At 42.7% G+C, this 18,095-nt stretch overlaps 1 long non-coding RNA gene across 4 annotated transcripts in view; it reads right to left on the bottom strand.

Annotated features, from left to right (window-relative positions):
• The window catches only part of LOC137544484 (uncharacterized), a 190,026-nt gene that overhangs the window by 133,631 nt on the left and 38,300 nt on the right, over positions 1 to 18,095 (bottom strand). For 3 of the 4 annotated variants that reach the window (XR_011025873.1, XR_011025874.1, XR_011025872.1), the window contains exon 3: positions 16,070 to 16,190. The exons of the other annotated variant lie outside the window; for it this stretch is intronic. This is a non-coding gene — a long non-coding RNA (uncharacterized lncRNA). The remainder of the gene's footprint in view (positions 1 to 16,069; positions 16,191 to 18,095) is intronic. 4 annotated transcript variants of the gene reach the window in all.

Raw genomic sequence — 18,095 nt, 5'->3', positions numbered from 1 at the left:
GGGGGGGAATCTGTTTCTAAAATGACAATAAGGCAGTATGTATTGCATTGAAAGGGTAATGCAAAAAAACAGTAATTTTTAGTGTTTTTTTTCAGGATTACTGATCCTGTTCAGTTAGAGAAGAAAGTCCTTGCAACTATACTGCACATAATTTGAAACTAAAGAAGGCAACAGCTCACATTGAGGGTGGTGGTGGTGAACTATTAACTTCATTTAAACAAATTGCAAGTTCAGACATCAGTGCCTAGGGTAAATCTGTTTTTAAAACATATGGTCCTTGTTTAATAAACTGTTCTTATGAATTTTCTCCCAGGGTATGTTTTCTCATCTTATCTTAAAAAAAAAAAACCTTGTTCAGCATCTTTCAAGTGAAGAAGTACTTAAATTAGGTAACAAGAGTTAAATTTCTAGCTTCAGGTAACTTAGAACAACTTATGCTAAGTACTTTTTATTCACTGGGAATAAAACATTTTTTATTGAACAGAGATTAATCAATGACACTCTCATATCGTATGGAGATAAACTGGACAAGGTATGACCAGGCCAGTCTTACAGCCCTGTAGATGTATCATTGTCAGGCATGCACACCTTCTCTGGGCATAAGCACAGGAACAGGGATGCATAGTTGTGTGGGTGGAAGACAAGAAGAGATTGGCACTAGATGACTTGACAGACTGTTGAGGGTATCAGGTGCAATACTGTGCCTCCAGACCAATTGGACCATTGTAGAGCAGAAAGCAAAGTAGAGTCCAGGCGGGCACCAGTAGTCATGAAATACAATTCACCTTTATTCCATCCTCAACATACAAGACAGAGGTTGCATAGTGTATGGCATGACAGCCTGTTTCGCAGGATACCCTGCTTTATCAGAGCAAAAATATACTATATATTGTTTTTGCTACTGGTGCCCGGACTCTTCTTTCTGTTCTTGTTCTAGGGATGCATAGTTGTTTGGTATCAAATAGTCAGGACAAGACACAGAGTTTATTATCGTATGTAAATATATTGTTTAAATGTTTCTTTCCGCAAAGGTCTTGCTTTCTATATCTTCCAGTCTGTGTAGAAATTACTGCAACTTTCTGAGTTGATAATATTCAAAGACAATATCACCTTCTAAAACATTTGAAAGTAGAATCCAGTATATTAAGATTTCAGTTATACAAATTATGTTATGAAACTTATTGAGGGTATAACAGTTGAAGACCCATATGCAATTTACTTTTTCTCCTTAGTGTTCTCCAAGTTGAGATTTTTGCACCTTGTCAGTAAAATGCTTTTTAAACTGCCCAGCAAGCAAGAAAACACAAAAAATCAAGTTGATCGTACTTTTAGATAGGACCAATCAGAGAATGCAAAGTCCAGTGGTGCTCAGCAGGATTTCGGATATCCGAACTACCCCGATAATCCGAACTTTTTCCACTATCCGAACTTTGAATAGCAATTCGGATATTTTCTAAAATCCAAATAGACTATCCAAGCAAACTTGGATTTCACATCTGAAATCCGAAATCCGGGCGGATAGTTAGTTCAGATATCCGAGCATAAGCCAAAGTCACCTTCAATGGCAAAAATCCCTTTCGAAGGCATCCAGGCCGAGAGAGAGAGAGAGAGAGAGAGAGAGAGAGAGAGAGAGAGAGAGTGGTTTTCGAGCAGCACTGCCAGAGTCAATTTAAAAGTGTTTGGCCAATCAGAGAATGCAAAAAATATCCAAAAAAGACTACTCGGAAATCGGAAAATTGGCATTGGTGGAAATTTGAAGTTCCACGGAATCAGAAATTGGCATCTCTGACAATCCCTACTTAAGGTACATTTTAAATTGTGAAATGCTGAAACATTTATTTTTAAGCCACCAGTAAGCAAGAAAATACTCAGAATAATTTTGACAATACTTCTTCACCTACTTTTTGGTTCCTTGTCTATTGCAAAGTGCTGAAAATGTATTATTAACAGAAAATGAAAATGTATCTCCTGGGAGAAAAGCTAGGAGAAAAAGTGATTTAAATAAGGGTCACAGTGCAATGTGCAAGGACATCAGTGCATAGACAGTGCTGTTTGATGTCTCCAATTGTGTACTGCACAGCACTGTATCCCGGCAATGCACTGCTGCATGCATTTCTGTGCACTGAGAAGTGCAATCCCGTTCAATGTCATTAAATAGATTCAGACACAAAGCTATAAAGACTTCTTTCTTCAACATCATTTCACCAGTTCAGACTCATATCTGAGAGACAGTTCGGAACTTCGGATCTGCTGAAAATATTGGATGGTTTGATGGTTCCACAAGGTACAACTTTGATATTGATTTCTTGGACCTAAGGATTAGAATTGACTCTGATGGATACCTCAGCACAGACCTATTTTGTAAGCAGACATCTGTAGACTCGCTATTGCATTATAAGAGTGTACGTGCCAGGCACAACTTTTGACCAATCCCCTTAGAGAAAGGGGTTATCCTGTGGAACTAGTGAATCCATTGAGGAAGTCCTCTGTCTCTCCTTGCCATACCGCTGATGACTGCAACATCCTCTACTAATCTGAGCTAAATATTTAATTTTCCCTATGCACTTTATATCTATAGACTGCTCCACTAATTACATGTTGTTTCATTAACATTGACACATAGGGCTCGATTCACAAAGCGGTGATAACTCAGTTATCACGTCTAAAAGACTTTAGGCGTGATAACCTTTGCACTAGCAAAGTTATCACCGCTTTGTGCTCTAACTCACGTGAAGCTCCCGCGCGCCAAGTTTTGCGCGCGTACGCGCGCGCGCAAATTCCCATAGGGCTTAATGGGCACTTTGCGCGAAGCACGGTGCGCTGCGCGCGTAGCGCACCACGCTACGCGCGCAAAACTTTGCATGCGGGAGTTCTCGCGAATTCCTTCAGATCACTCCTAAACTAAGTTTAGGCGTGATAAAGGGCTTTTCACAGGCGTGCAAAGTGTTTGCACCGCTTTGTGAATCAGGCCCATAATATTTATGCAGATTTCTCAGCACTAGCACTTTTTTTGTCAGGTGCCACTTATTTGTTTTTTATATAGATATCCCGATATTGTGGAATATATATCACAATTTGTGCATTAGTCTGAACCCGGCTTCAACCACCTGCGGGCTCATTTTTTGAACCCTCGATGTTGGCATTCATAGTAATTGGTGCATCGTTGACATTGAGTTTTATGGAGCACAATTTTAGCATGATTTTATTATTGAATCATCATGAAGTGTTTTTTTGTCTAAATTTACTGATCATATACCATCTTTCAACCTTATCAGTTGAGTGGTGCTGTTTTTCTGGTTCTCTTTTCCCTATTTTGCATAGGTTTCTTTGATCCTAGCACACTCTATCATATGCAAGTGATGTAGACACAGTTGTCCAATGTATAAATAATAGTTAGCAGGATGTGCTTGAGAACATTTACACAATTATTTGTCAGTCATTTTCTGGACCAGTTTTGAATCTTTGTCAGGTTTATAGTACTTTTTGGACAGATTATCTCCTTTTCTGTACACACACTCAGCTGGAGTCATGATAGTAATTAGTCTCAAGGGTTTTAGAAAAAATGGGCATTGATTTGAAATGTCTCTTTTACACTACTCTTTACATCGAGAAATCCATTTTTTAACTGTCAAAAAGTTTTTATTTAATTATTTTCAAAAAGAAAGACAAAACAGGGTACAGGAGATATACACTGTAAGGACTACATTCTTATAGTGTTTACAGAAGTGTACTTTATACAGATGAATAGATCTCCTGGGGTTAACATCAGAAAAGGTAAGTTCGGCATTGATAGTAGCCGCCTTAGTGACTAAAGTACTCATAAAAGTCAAGCGGATGCTGGCAGCAACAAGGCAACAGGTACCAGCACCAAACATATTGCCAAGGACACATTTTATGGGGATCTGTCTGCAGAAATGACGAATCAGCAGCAAGAGGACTACAAGTGCCTGAAAATAAAATCAGGTTAGGATAGGAGAAAAAGGGGGGGGGGGTTCAGGTAGAGAAAGAGTAGAACAGGATGGAAAAATGGAATTAATATAGTAAAAGGAAGAGTGAAGAGGGAAGGGGGAAGAAGAGGTAAAGAGAGAGGAAGGTAAGAAAGAGGGGGCACAGCCAGCTTGTCGACCAGAAGGGGGGGGGGAGTCCATTACAACCACCAAAATACTGAGGGTACGTGCGAGGGGCACCCACTTAAATTTAGACCTCAGTGATACATTGTGGTATCCAGTGCAAATAATTGAGGAGGTAAGGCTTCCAGATTACCTCAAATTTGGGGAGGGTATCATCCAGGATGGCTTTCATCCTGTCGAAGCATAGGGCGGAACTCAAATTGGACTTGAAGATATCAACGCTAAGGAAGAAGATCTCCAAGAGCGAGCTATAACCTTCTTCTCTGCCAGGAGTATATGTTGAAGAAGTTTATATTGGGAGCAGGATAATTCTTTGGGCTTCATGCCAAGCAGGGCTACTTGTGGTGATTTGGTGATTTGCGTTTTAAATATAGTGTAAATTACCTGGTAGATCCTGATCCAAAATTTGCATGCCCTTGGGCATTGCCACCATATGTGCAGATAGGTAGCTGGTTGATGACAACTCCTGAAGCAGAGGCCAGAGGCACCCAGCTGGAATTTCGCCAGTCGATCTGGCGTCAAGTACCACCTAAGGAGGACCTTATATTACGTTTCCACTAAGGATACACTAATAGAGCATCTGGGGGAAAACTTCCAAATGTCGCTCAGATCCTTAGAAATCCATTTTTTATATAGCAGTACAACCTATTACCAAAAAAAGCCAGGACAAAGTAAAACAAAAATCAGAAATATAAATTGAGCAATTGTATTGTTTTATGAAAAACATATTCTCATTTTGAATTTCATGGTAGAAACCTTTTGCAAAAAACAACTGGGACAAAAGCATAACTGGAAAAGCTGTGTAAACTGCAAGGCAACTTTGAATGCGAAGGAGAGGCTGTGCATGGAGGGTTATAGGTCTGTCAAAGAAAGAGCTAAGCTGTATACTAGGATGTGTAATATTATTTCATATGATAAAGTTTTCAACAAGAATATATGCTGTGACAATAAGGAGAGAAAGTGCAAGATTGTGTTAAACATGTGTTGAATTACATGTGTTGAATTTCTACCAAATTCTAGTTTTGTGTATAATCCAACCTGTAATTCAGATAGATCCTGGGCCCACCTATGTAGCCCATTAAACAGCATCTTAATTAACTCATAGGGTACTTTTTATTGGACATAGTCAAACTGTCGGAACTCAGCTGTTATTTGGACACAGTGTGCTAAGTGTACAAACTCTTGTTTTATTGTTTTTATGGAGCGAACAGTAGGTGTACACCATTATGGAGAGGTGTCCTACTTGTAATTGGTTGTAAACAACCTATACAGCGCTAAATAAAGTTTATAGTGTTGGTAAAAGTGCAGTTTTAGAACTGTGAATGCTTATCCTCACTGCATGTAGTATTCTCAGTAACTATAGCGGAGGTGAAACAATAAACAATATTAAATACTATATATAATTGTACCTGAGATCTACCTATTTAAGAAACAGTAAACATAAGCCTTTAGAGCTAAAGTTATCTAATGAGAGCTCAGAGAAACATAGTTTAGCCTGCAAAAGTAAGGAAATTCTAAGAACGGACCTGCATATGAATGGAGTACATACCTGCTTTTATCTCATGAACAACACAGAAAAAAAAGCATTTTAATTGCTGAAACCTCTACCTGGAATGAAACTTTGTGCACTTTCTTTGGCATTTATACAATAGCGGATGGTGTGTATACACCATTTTAATCCTAGTTTATTCCTATGATTCTCTTTACATTTATCTGTTTGGAAACAGGTTTTGAAAATAAGTAATCAGGACAAGAAACTGTCCATTTAAAATTGAACATTTGGCAGTCCAAAGTCATTAATTATGTATTAGACTCCCTGCACACTGCAAATACGTTTTCTGATTCTGATTCCTAATCCGATTCCGTTTCCGATTCCGATTTTCAATTCCGATTTTCCCTGAATACATTAAACAGAAAAATGGATAAAAAAAAAACGCAGCATGCAGTAAAGATTAAAAATCTGAATCGGAGGTAAAAACCGATTAAAAAGCGGAATCGGAGTCGGAAATGCATGCAGTGTGCAAGAGGCCTAACTTTGTTAAAGAACAGGTGTCATTAGAGCCTTGAAATAGAGAAATCTAAATAGTTTCATGTCTGTGACGGGAGATACACTTTAAACTTCGTTTCACAGCAGCCATCTAATGTGTCATCAGCTATGGACTCTGCCACACAGTTAGTAAAACCTTAACCACTTCCCGACCGCCTAACGCACAGGGGCGGCCGGGAAGTGGAGCCCTTAAGGACCGGCTCACCCACAGAGGCGGCGGTCCTTGTAAGGGCATGGGCGGAGCGATCGCGTCATCCGTGACGCGATCCTCCGCCGGCGCCTGTCACCGCTCGTCTGCCGTAACATCCCGCCGGCTATACGGAAGCGCCGGCGGGATGTTAACCCCGCGATCGCCGCATACAAAGTGTATAATACACTTTGTAATGTTTACAAAGTGTATTATACAGGCTGCCTCCTGCCCTGGTGGTCCCAGTGTCCGAGGGACCACCAGGGCAGGCTGCAGCCACCCTAGTCTGCACCCAAGCACACTGATTTCTCCCCCCCTGCCCCAGATTGCCCACAGCACCCCTCAGACCCCCCTGCCCACCCCCCAGACCCCTGTTTGCACCCAATCACCCCCCTAATCACCCATCAATCACTCCCTGTCACTATCTGTCAACGCTATTTTTTTTATCTCCCCCCCTGCCCACTGCCCCCTCCTGATCACCCCCCCCCCACCCCTCAGATTCTCCCCAGACCCCCCCCCCCAACCCCCCCCCCCCCCCTGTGTACTGTATGCATTTATCCCCCCTGATCACCTGTAAATCACCTGTCAATCACCTGTCAATCACCCATCAATCACCCCCTGTCACTGCAACCCATCAATCAGCCCCTAACCTGCCCCTTGCGGGCAATCTGATCACCCACCCACACCAATAGATCGCCCGCAGATCCGACATCACATCACCACCCAAATGCAGTGTTTACATCTATTCTCTCCTCTAAACACCCACTAATTACCCATCAATCACCCATCAATCACCCCCTATCACCACCTGTCACTGTTACCCATCAGATCAGACCCTAATCTGCCCCTTGCGGGCACCCAATCACCCGCCTACACGCTCAGATTGCCCTCAGACCCCCCCTTATCAATTCGCCAGTGCAATATTTACATCTGTTCTTCCCTGTAATAACCCACTGATCACCTGTCAATCACCTGTCAATCACCCATCAATCACCCCCTGTCACTGCCACCCATCAATCACCCCCTGTCACTGCCACCCATCAATCAGCCCCTAACCTGCCCCTTGCGGGCAATCTGATCACCCACCCACACCAATAGATCGCCCGCAGATCCGACATCAGATCACCACCCAAACGCAGTGTTTACATCTATTCTCTCCTCTAAACACCCACTAATTACCCATCAATCACCCCCTATCACCACCTGTCATTGTTACCCATCAGTTCAGACCCTAATCTGCTCCTTGCGGGCACCCAATCACCCGCCTACATGCTCAGATTGCCCTCAGACCCCCCCTTATCAATTCGCCAGTGCATTAGTTACATCTGTTCTTCCCTGTAATAACCCACTGATCACCTGTCAATCATCTGTCAATCACCCATCAATCACCCCCTGTCACTGCCACCCATCAATCACCCCCTGGCACTGCCACCCATCAATCACCCCCTGTCACTGCCACTCATCAATCAGCCCCTAACCTGCCCTTTGCGGGCAATCTGATCACCCACCCACACCAATAGTTCGCCCGCAGATCCGACGTCAGATCACCTCCCAAGGGCAGTGTTTATATCTGTTCTCTACCCTAAACACCCACTAATTACGCATCAATCACCCCCTGTCACTGCTACCTATCAGATTAGACCCCTATCTGCCCCTAGGGCACTAAATCACCCGCCCACACCCTCAGAATGCCCTCAGGCCCCAGCCCTGATCACCTCGCCAGTGCATTGCTTGCATCTATTCCCCCCTCTAATCACACCTTGAGACACCCATCAATCACCTCCTGTCAACCCCTAGCACACCTACCCATCAGATCAGGCCCTAATTTGCCCCGTGTGGGCTCCTGATCACTCGGCCAAACCCTCAGACCCCCTTCCGATCACCTCCCCAGTGCATTGATTGCATCTATTTTCCCCTCTAACCACCCCCTGAGACACCCATCAATCACCTCCTGTCACCCCCCTAGCACTCCTATCCATCAGATCAGGCCCAATACAACCTGTCATCTAAAAGGCCACCCTGCATATGACCGGTTCCACAAAATTTGCCCCCTCATAGACCACCTGTCATCAAAATTTGCAGATGCTTATACCCCTGAACAATCATTTTGAGACATTTGGTTCCCAGACTACTCACGGTTTTGGGCCCGTAAAATACCAGGGCGGTATAGGAACCCCAGAAACTGACCCCATTTTAGAAAAAAGACACCCCAATGTATTCTGTTAGGTGTATGATGAGTTCATAGAAGATTTTATTTTTTGTCAAAAGTTAGCGGAAATTGATTTTTGTTTTTTTTTTCACAAAGTGTCATTTTTCACTAACTTGTGACAAAAAATAAAATCTTCTATGAACTCACCATACACCTAACGGAATACCTTGGGGTGTCTTCTTTCTAAAATGTGGTCACTTGTGGGGTTCCTATACTGCCCTGGCATTTTAGGGGCCCTAAACCGTGAGGAGTAGTCTAGAAAACAAATGCCTCAAAATGACCTGTGATTAGGACGTTGGGCCCCTTAGCGCACCTAGGCTGCAAAAAAAGTGTCACACATGTGGTATCGCCGTACTCAGGAGAAGTAGTATAATGTGTTTTGGGGTGTATTTTTACACATACCCATGCTGGGTGGGAGAAATCTCTCTGTAAATGGACAATTGTGTGTAAAAAAAATCAAACAATTGTCATTTACAGAGGTATTTCTCCCACCCAGCATGGGTATGTGTAAAAATACACCCCAAAACACATTATACTACATCTCCCGAGTACAGCGCTACCACATGATTGGCACTTTTTTGCAGCCTAACTGCGCTAAGGGGCCCAAAGTCCAATGAGTACCTTTAGGATTTCACAGGTCATTTTTGTTTCAAGACTACTCCTCACGGTTTAGGGACCCTAAAATGCCAGGGCAGTATAGGAACCCCACAAATGGCCCCATTCTAGAAAGAAGACACCCAAACGTATTCCGTTAGGAGTATGGTGAGTTCATAGAAGATTTTATATTTTGTCACAAGTTAGCGGAAAATGACACTTTGTGAAAAAAAACAATTAAAATCAATTTCCGCTAACTTGTGACAAAAAAATAAAAACTTCTATAAACTCACCATACTCCTAACGGAATACCTTGGGGTGTCTTCTTTCTAAAATGGGGTCATTAGTGGGGTTCCTATACTGCCCTGGCATTTTAGGGGCCCTAAACCGTGAGGAGTAGTCTTGAAACAAATATGACCTGTGAAATCCTAAAGGTACTCATCGGACTTTGGGCCCCTTAGCGCAGTTAGGCTGCAAAAAAGTGCCAATCATGTGGTATCGCCGTACTCGGGAGAAGTAGTATAATGTGTTTTGGGGTGTATTTTTACACATACCCATGCTGGGTGGGAGAAATACCTCTGTAAATGACAATCTTTTGATTTTTTTACACACAATTGTCCATTTACAGAGTTATTTCTCCCACCCAGCATGGGTATGTGTAAAAATACACCCCAAAACACATTGTACTACTTCTCCCGAGTACGGCGAAACCACATGTGTGGCACTTTTTTGCACCCTAACTGCGCTAAGGGGCCCAAAGTCCCATGAGTACCTTTAGGATTTCACAGGTCATTTTGAGAAATTTTGTTTCAAGACTACTCCTCACGGTTTAGGGCCCCTAAAATGCCAGGACAGTATAGGAACCCTACAAATGACTCCATTTTAGAAAGAAGACACCCCAAGGTATTCTGTTAGTAGTACGGTGAGTTCATAGAAGATTTTATTTTTTGTCACAAGTCAGCGGAAATTGATTTTTATTGGTTTTTTTCACAAAGTGTCATTTTCCGCTAACTTGTGACAAAAAATAAAATCTTCTATGAACTCACCGTACTACTAACGGAATACCTTGGGGTGTCTTCTTTCTAAAATGGGGTCATTTGTGGGGTTCCTATACTGTCCTGGCATTTTAGGGGCCCTAAACCGTGAGGAGTAGTCTTGAAACGTAATTTCTCAAAATGACCTGTGAAATCCTAAAGGTACTCATTGGACTTTGGGCCCCTTAGCGCAGTTAGGGTGCAAAAAAGTGCCACATATGTGGTATCGCCGTACTCAGGAGAAGTAGTATAATGTGTTTTGGGGTGTATTTTTACACATACCCATGCTGAGTGGGAGAAAGATCTCTGGAAATGGACAATTGTGTGTAAGAAAAATTAAAAAATTGTCAATTACAGAGATATTTCTCCCACCCAGCATGGGTATGTGTAAAAATACACCCCAAAACACATTATACTACTTCTCCTGAGTACGGCAATACCACATGTGTGGCACTTTTTTGCAGCCTAACTGCGCTAAGGGGCCCAAAGTCCAATGAGCACCTTTAGGCTTTACATGGGTGCTTACAAATTAGCACCCCCCAAAATGCGAGGACAGTAAACACACCCCACAAATGACCCCATTTTGGAAAGTAGACACTTCAAGGTATTCAGAGAGGGGCATAGTGAGTCCGTGGTAGATTTCATTTTTTTTTTGTCGCATGTTAGAATAAATGGAAACTTTTTTTTTTGTCACAAAGTGTCATTTTCCGCTTACTTGTGACAAAAAAATAATATCTTCTATGAACTCACTATGCCTCTCAGTGAATACTTTGGGATGTCTTCTTTCCAAAATGGGGTCATTTGGGGGGTATTTATACTATCCTGGAATTCTAGCCCCTCATGAAACATGACAGGGGGTCAGAAAAGTCATAGATGCTTGAAAATGGGAAAATTCACTTTTTGCACCATAGTTTGTAAACGCTATAACTTTTACCCAAACCAATAAATATACACCGAATGGGGTTTTTTTTATCCAAAACATGTTTGTCCACATTTTTCGTGCTGCATGTATACAGAAATTTTACTTTATTTGAAAAATGTCAGCACAGAAAGTTAAAAAAATCATTTTTTTGCCAAAATTCATGTCTTTTTTGATGAATATAATAAAAAGTAAAAATCGCAGGAGCAATCAAATAGCACCAAAAGAAAGCTTTATTAGTGACAAGAAAAGGAGCCAAAATTCATTTAGGTGGTAGGTTGTATGAGCGAGCAATAAACCGTGAAAGCTGCAGTGGTCTGAATGGAAAAAAAGTGGCCGGTCCTTAAAGAGAATCTGTATTGTTAAAATCGCACAAAAGTAAACATACCAGTGCGTTAAGGGACATCTCCTATTACCCTCTGTCACAATTTCGCCGCTCCTCGCCGCATTAAAAGTGGTTAAAAACAGTTTTAAAAAGTTTGTTTATAAACAAACAAAATGGCCACCAAAACAGGAAGTAGGTTGATGTACAGTATGTCCACACATAGAAAATACATCCATACACAAGCAGGCTGTATACAGCCTTCCTTTTGAATCTCAAGAGATCATTTGTGTGTTTCTTTCCCCCTGCAGCTATCTTCCACTGAAGTGTCAGGCTGTTTCTTCCTGCAGAGTGCAGACAGCTGTGCCTGTATGTAATTCCTCAGTATGTGAAAGCCCAGCCAGCTCAGAGGAGGATTTATCCAGCTTGTAAAAGATAATAGAGCAGAGAGAAGCTGCACTAATCTAAATAACACACAGGCAGTGTGCAGAGAGGGGCCTGGAGGGGGAGATGCATCACAGAACCACAACACTGAAGAACTTGGCAGCCTTCCAGACACAGGCTGACAAGTCTGACAAGAGAGAGATAAGTTGATTTATTACAGAGATGGTGATAGTAGAACATGCTGCAGTAAGCCAGAACACATTAGAATAGCTTTTGGAACTTGTAGGATGATAAAAAACAGGATGCAATTTTTGTTACGGAGTCTCTTTAAGGGGTAGAAAGCCCTAGGTCCTCAAGTGGTTAATCCTAACTAGGATTAGGGCTAACTAACTTGGAAAAAAACATTATTAAAATGTGGTACCATTAGGCCAGGACGGAGGTTTAACTTGACTATGATCATATTTTTTAAGCTAAAGGTATGTACACACGTCTGATATTTCTAAACGACTTGTCGTCCAAACTGGTCATTTGAACGACAGTTTGGCGTGTGTACGAACGATCATTAGACCGATAGCAGCAGTTTTGACTGATACGCTTGGCGGATCCATGAGCTAACTGTTGTTCAAACGACAGTTAGGTCCGTACTTGTGTACAAACAACTTGTTTGAAAGTCTATTAGTTTCACACCAGAACTCTTAGGACTGTATAAGGGGCTATGTTTGAAGGGCCACTACTTCTTTTCTTTCAGTTTAACAACTTAACAGCTTAACAAGGCAGAGTGTGGACTTTCCATGTTGCTAATGTTCTATTTATCATCCGTACTAAAAATTAATAGTGTGAGGCAAGGCTGGCACTAAATCTGCCTGGGGGAGATATAGGTGCACAGTTGGATCCAATCCGCAATCCGCAGAAACACAGACATTTAATTTTCAATAGGCATACTCTTTAACCTCTGAGGAAGTGGGTTCCACGAAACAGCTGTCAAAAAAATCATCCGTACTACACATCAGGGTTGGACTGACCCACTGGATTACCATTTTTTTCTCAGGTGGGCCTTTTAAAAACTGTGTGATGTCACTGTCACATGACCCCAAGAGGCCCCTCTCCTCTCTGCGCCTGGCCAGTGGCAGCACCAGCAAGATGACTGCGGTGGCCAGTAGGGTTGCCACCCAGTAATTACATTAAAAAGCCAGCAAGAGAATTTTTTTTTACCGGCACGTCATCTGCCGGTAAATTAGTGCAGCTGAACAGGAATGAGGTGTCCATCAATACCGCCAGTGTTTTTTTAATAACTATTTTTTTCCCCCTCACCAGGCTCCCCTGCGCACCATGGCGAACTGTGCTCTCCTCAGTTGTGCCGCACTGCCTCCTCTATTTCCCGGCTGCTTGAATAACGTAGCCTGAGCTCTTCTCACTGCCGGGAGATTTGAGGCTGAGATGAGCGTCTGCGGGACAGAGGCAGAGCAGGACCGGAGCTTTTACTACCTGGGATGAGTGAGTAAACAGTCAGCTGTGATATAAACATAGATAAGCTGACTTGCTAGCTTTTGCGGAATGCTTTGTTCCAGCCTGCCTGATTTATTGTTGCCTTCTCAGTCCCTCCACATACCACACTTGTCTGCTTTCCTCTCCCATCTTGCACTCTATTAATGTATTTTTTTCCTACTCTCTTCTCTTCTTTTCCCTTTTTCTGTGCTCGCTCCCTCTCTATTCCTTCCTCCCTATCTCTATCGCTATCCTTTCCTCCTCTTTCACTCATCTTTCTTCCTCTCACCCCCTTTTCCCAGTCTCTCTCTTTTTCTCCCCCTCCCCCCACCTTTGCTACATCCTCTCTAGCACTCTCCTATCTCCCTATACCGTGTGTCCTCAAGGCTGGTTCACAGTTCACAAACTTTACTATCATGTATTTATATAGCGTTAAAATCTTCTGCAGCACTGTACAGAGTATATTGTCTAGTCACTTAACTGTCCCTCAAAGGGGCTCACAATCTAATCCCTCCCATACCCATGTCTATGTCTGTATTATGTATAAGGCCAATTTAGGGGGAATCCAATTAACTTATCTGTATGTTTTATAAGTGTCGGAGGTAACGGTTGATGCATTTCAAGTGTTGGAGGTAACGGTTGATGCATTTCAAGTGCCGGAGGTAATGGTTGTTCCATTTCAAGTGTCGGAGGTAATGGTTGTTGCATTTCAAGTGTTGGAGGTAACGGTTGTTGCATTTCAAGTGTCGGAGGTAATGGTTGTTGCATTTCAAGTGTCGGTGGTAATGGTTGTTGCATTTCAAGTGTCGGAGGTAACGGTTGTTGCATTTCAAGTGTCGGAGGTAACGGTTGTTGCATTTCAAGTGTCGGAGGTAATGATTGGTGCATTTCAATTGTCAGAGGAAACGTTTTTTGCATGTCATGTGTCAGACGTAATGGTTGCTACATTTATTATTTGATTGTCATAGTGACCAAGAATTGAACTTCATCCCAATCAGTAGCTGATAGCCCCTTTCCCATGAGAAATATTTTCCTTTTCACAAATGGATCATCAGGGGGCTCTGTATTGCTGATATTGTGGTGAAACCCCTCCCACAGTGGTATGTCAGGACCATGATCTTGACAGTTTCCTTTCTGTGAACCTCATTGCATTGTGGGAAATAACAGCTGTTTACAGCTGTTTCCAACTGCCAAAAAAGCAAGCAGCATCTCCTTCCACTGACATCACCTGCCAGCAGTAAAAATGTCACCAGCTGTTTCCAACTGCCAAAAAAGCAAGCAGCATCTCCTTCCACTAACATCACCTGCCAGCAGTAAAAATGTCACCATGTGATAAATGTCAGAATGTAAATCAGGGAGAGGGAAGATTTTACAATGGGCAAAAGCTGACTAAATCATATTTTCACTGGAGTTCCTCTTTAAGGTTACTGTTGCAGCAATTGGCATTTTGGCAACTCTGGCCCTCTTCCTCAGAGTTACATGGTTACATTAGTTAGTTCTGTTACATTAGTTAGCTCTGCCCCATCATGTTATGGCCACACTCATTGTTTTGCTGCAGCACACTGTGTGCACCACATGTAACCATATCCCTGTCATGGACTGTCCTCAGGAGAGCTCACAATCTATTCCCTACCATAGTCATAGTCTTATGTCCTATCAAATGACTGTGTATTTATATAGCACTAACATCTGTACAAAATTTCTAAAGTACATGTGTATGTGAGCTCGAAAGAGGGGGGGGGGGGCAGGAAAGTTTCAGCCTGGGGGGCCCTAGGCTGAAACTTTCCTGGTGGGCCCTTAGTGTCCAAGTCTGACCCTGCTACACATAGAATTAATTATCTCATAAGTTTTTTTACTAAAAAAAAAAGTCTCACCCTAAGATAACTATTAACCTAGTGCATCCCTGGCAGGTGACTTTCAAAAGAAGGGTGCTAGATTATGGTGTGCCCTAATTGCTCTACAGTTATTCTCTCTGTAGACCAAAAAATCTGGGGACATTGGGGAAGCTGTTTTGCTATGAAAACAACTTTTGTCTGCTCACAGTTATTAGACATTCAATTCAAGCTATAAAGACAGAGCGTAGTGCACACGATTATGCCCAATTCACTTTACAAACAACCATCACTGCGGTGCATGTTCCAGATAAGATGAAGATCCAACACTATATTGCACAAAATAAAGCAATCCAGGAGCAACATGTATTTTGATTGCAGTAGAAAACTTTCAAACCTATTTATCAAAAAATTCCAAAGAGCAAAAACAAGCAGTAAATAAATATACTTATAGTGCATCAATGCATCAAAGAGGAGGTCCGGAGGAGGTTGAAAATCGTTTCGCCCTGATATCTGAGCTTTTTCAAGGCCTTTCAACCTCCTCCGCACCTCCTCTTTGAAGCATTGATGCCCAATAAGTATATGTTTTTACTGACTATTTTTGCTCTTTGGGATTTTTTGTTAATTAAAACATTGGAGGTTTTCTACTGCAATCAAAGTGTGTGTTGCTCCTGGATTGCTTTTTCTTGTGCAGCATTAGGTATTCAATGTTCTTACTTCACATACTGTGAGAGACACATTCAAAAAAGAAAAGATTTGCTGTAAGAGACTTTGGGGTCCACGCCCCTTCATAAAGAGGTGACAACCTGCTAATAGATCATAGCATCAGAGCTTGCCAATTAAAAAAACAAAACAAAAAATCAGGTTATTGCTTTAAAGGATACATCTGGAGTGTTTTTTTTTTTTAAAAAAGCAGATCTACTTACCTAGGTCTTTCTCCAGCCCCTGGCAGCTTATGTGTCCCTAGCCACAGCTCCATTTCCATCCAGTGCCACGGGGTCCCCTCCAGTGCAGCAGCCGACCTGGTGAGGTTGTCAGCCTCTACCCCTGTGTGAGAGTGAAGCATGAAAAAGGTTATGAAGGGCACACCATCAAAAATATAATCGGGTGCTTGACACTGGGACATAGGCTATGTCTCAAGTGAAACTGTGAAAAAAATGTATCAGCACACCGGTTTTCCATGAGTTCACGCTCTTTTATTGAGCCATGCGTTACCAAAAAGGTATAAAGCCGACAATTGTTTCGGGAGCCGCACAGGGTCCCCCTTCCTCAAGGCATATAGTTACAATGCATGCAATTCAAACCACCTATATAAACTAACATAATCCCCAATAGCCACACCCCAAATAATGCAAAACAGTGATGTCATCTCCGTTGTTCACAATATAAACATGCCACATTAACAGTTATAACCTGCAATCAAAACCATTGGTTAAGTGGTATTAAATGTCAGTGCGCACAGCGCTACTGTACTTTATGATTCATACCTCTCGAGGGATTCTCCAGTCATGCCCTGTTGTAAAGCTGTGGATAATTGCTGCAGCGTTTGAATGTGCTTATTGACAAGTAGCCGTTGCTTACCTGGCTCGCCGGCCAGTCATCCTGAACGCGCTCCGTAGCTGGGTCCCGCCCGTCACCTCTCATAGGTGGAGGGATCCCACGCCGTGGGATTCACCGCTCACACATTGCGTTTCCGCCCAGTTCCGACGGAGCGCCATGCTCCGCCCTCGATGGGCGTGTTTGCCGGCATTGCGTCATGGGGCTGGTTGTGACCTGTTGCCATGCAACAGTCACAATGCCCAAGACAAGGAAGAGCTACCAGTTCCGCCCCCACTGGGTGTGTACACCCGCACGTTGTCTCGGAGATGACATCACTGTTTTGCATTATTTGGGGTGTGGCTATTGGAAATTATGTTAGTTTATATAGGTGGTTTGAATTGCATGCATTGTAACTATACGCCTTGAGGAAGGGGGACCCTGTGCGGCTCCCGAAACAATTGTCGGCTTTATACCTTTTAGGTAACGCATGGCTCAATAAAAGAGCGTGAACTCATGGAAAACCGGTGTGCTGATACATTTTTTTCACAGTTTCACGTGAGGCATAGCCTATGTCCCAGTGTCAAGCACCCGATTATATTTTTGATGGTGTGCCCTTCATAACCTTTTTCATGCAAGATTCATAGGCAACTGTGGAGGAGCACCCTCACTTCAACCCGACAGCACCCAGAGAAACGGTGATTTGCTTCCAGTACAGCAGACTGCGATTGAGTCTGCTATCTTGGCGGAGTGTATCTATTTTTGTTGCCTCACCAATCAAGGTTTGGCAAGAGGATTTCCGTGAATAGGGTGACAGTTGCTGAACAATGGACTCTGAGGAATTACCGTGTAATTACACAACAGATGATATCCAGGATATCTTATTCCCCAGCCAGCCGGGAGGTGGCTTTGGAAATGAGAATAATAAAGATTTGACTTAGGAGCTCAAACGGCTCCGCAAAAGGAAGGTTGATTTAGAATTGCACGGAGAAACCCTGTCTGAGTATTATCGAGAGAAGAAAATACCAAAAGGATTTCGCATACCCATACAACCTACCATCAGTAGGAACAAGACGGAGTTTTGCGAAAGATGGTGTGCATTATCCACCCAGCACTCTCTCAACTACATGATAATGATCATCCAAGAGATACGAGTACTCCTTGCTGACGTCGAAAAGGAATTGTCCACTATACAAATAAAAGTCACAATCATCTCTGAGATTGACGAAGGATTCAATAAAGAACTTTCGAAATTGGACAAGGACGTCAATGATTACAGATCGTTTGTCCAACAAAGGAAGAGGGACAAATATAAACAGGTGTGCCTGGACTATAAGGAGAGAAGAGTGTACCCGTGGGTGCACGGTGCACCTCAACCAGGAGGTTACAATTACCCAAGACCGCAAAGACCCAAAC

Source organism: Hyperolius riggenbachi, chromosome 2, assembly GCF_040937935.1.
Source record: "Hyperolius riggenbachi isolate aHypRig1 chromosome 2, aHypRig1.pri, whole genome shotgun sequence".
NCBI lineage: Eukaryota > Metazoa > Chordata > Amphibia > Anura > Hyperoliidae > Hyperolius > Hyperolius riggenbachi.
Note: the sequence above shows the minus strand (reverse complement) of the source record. Positions and strands in the feature narration are given on the sequence as shown.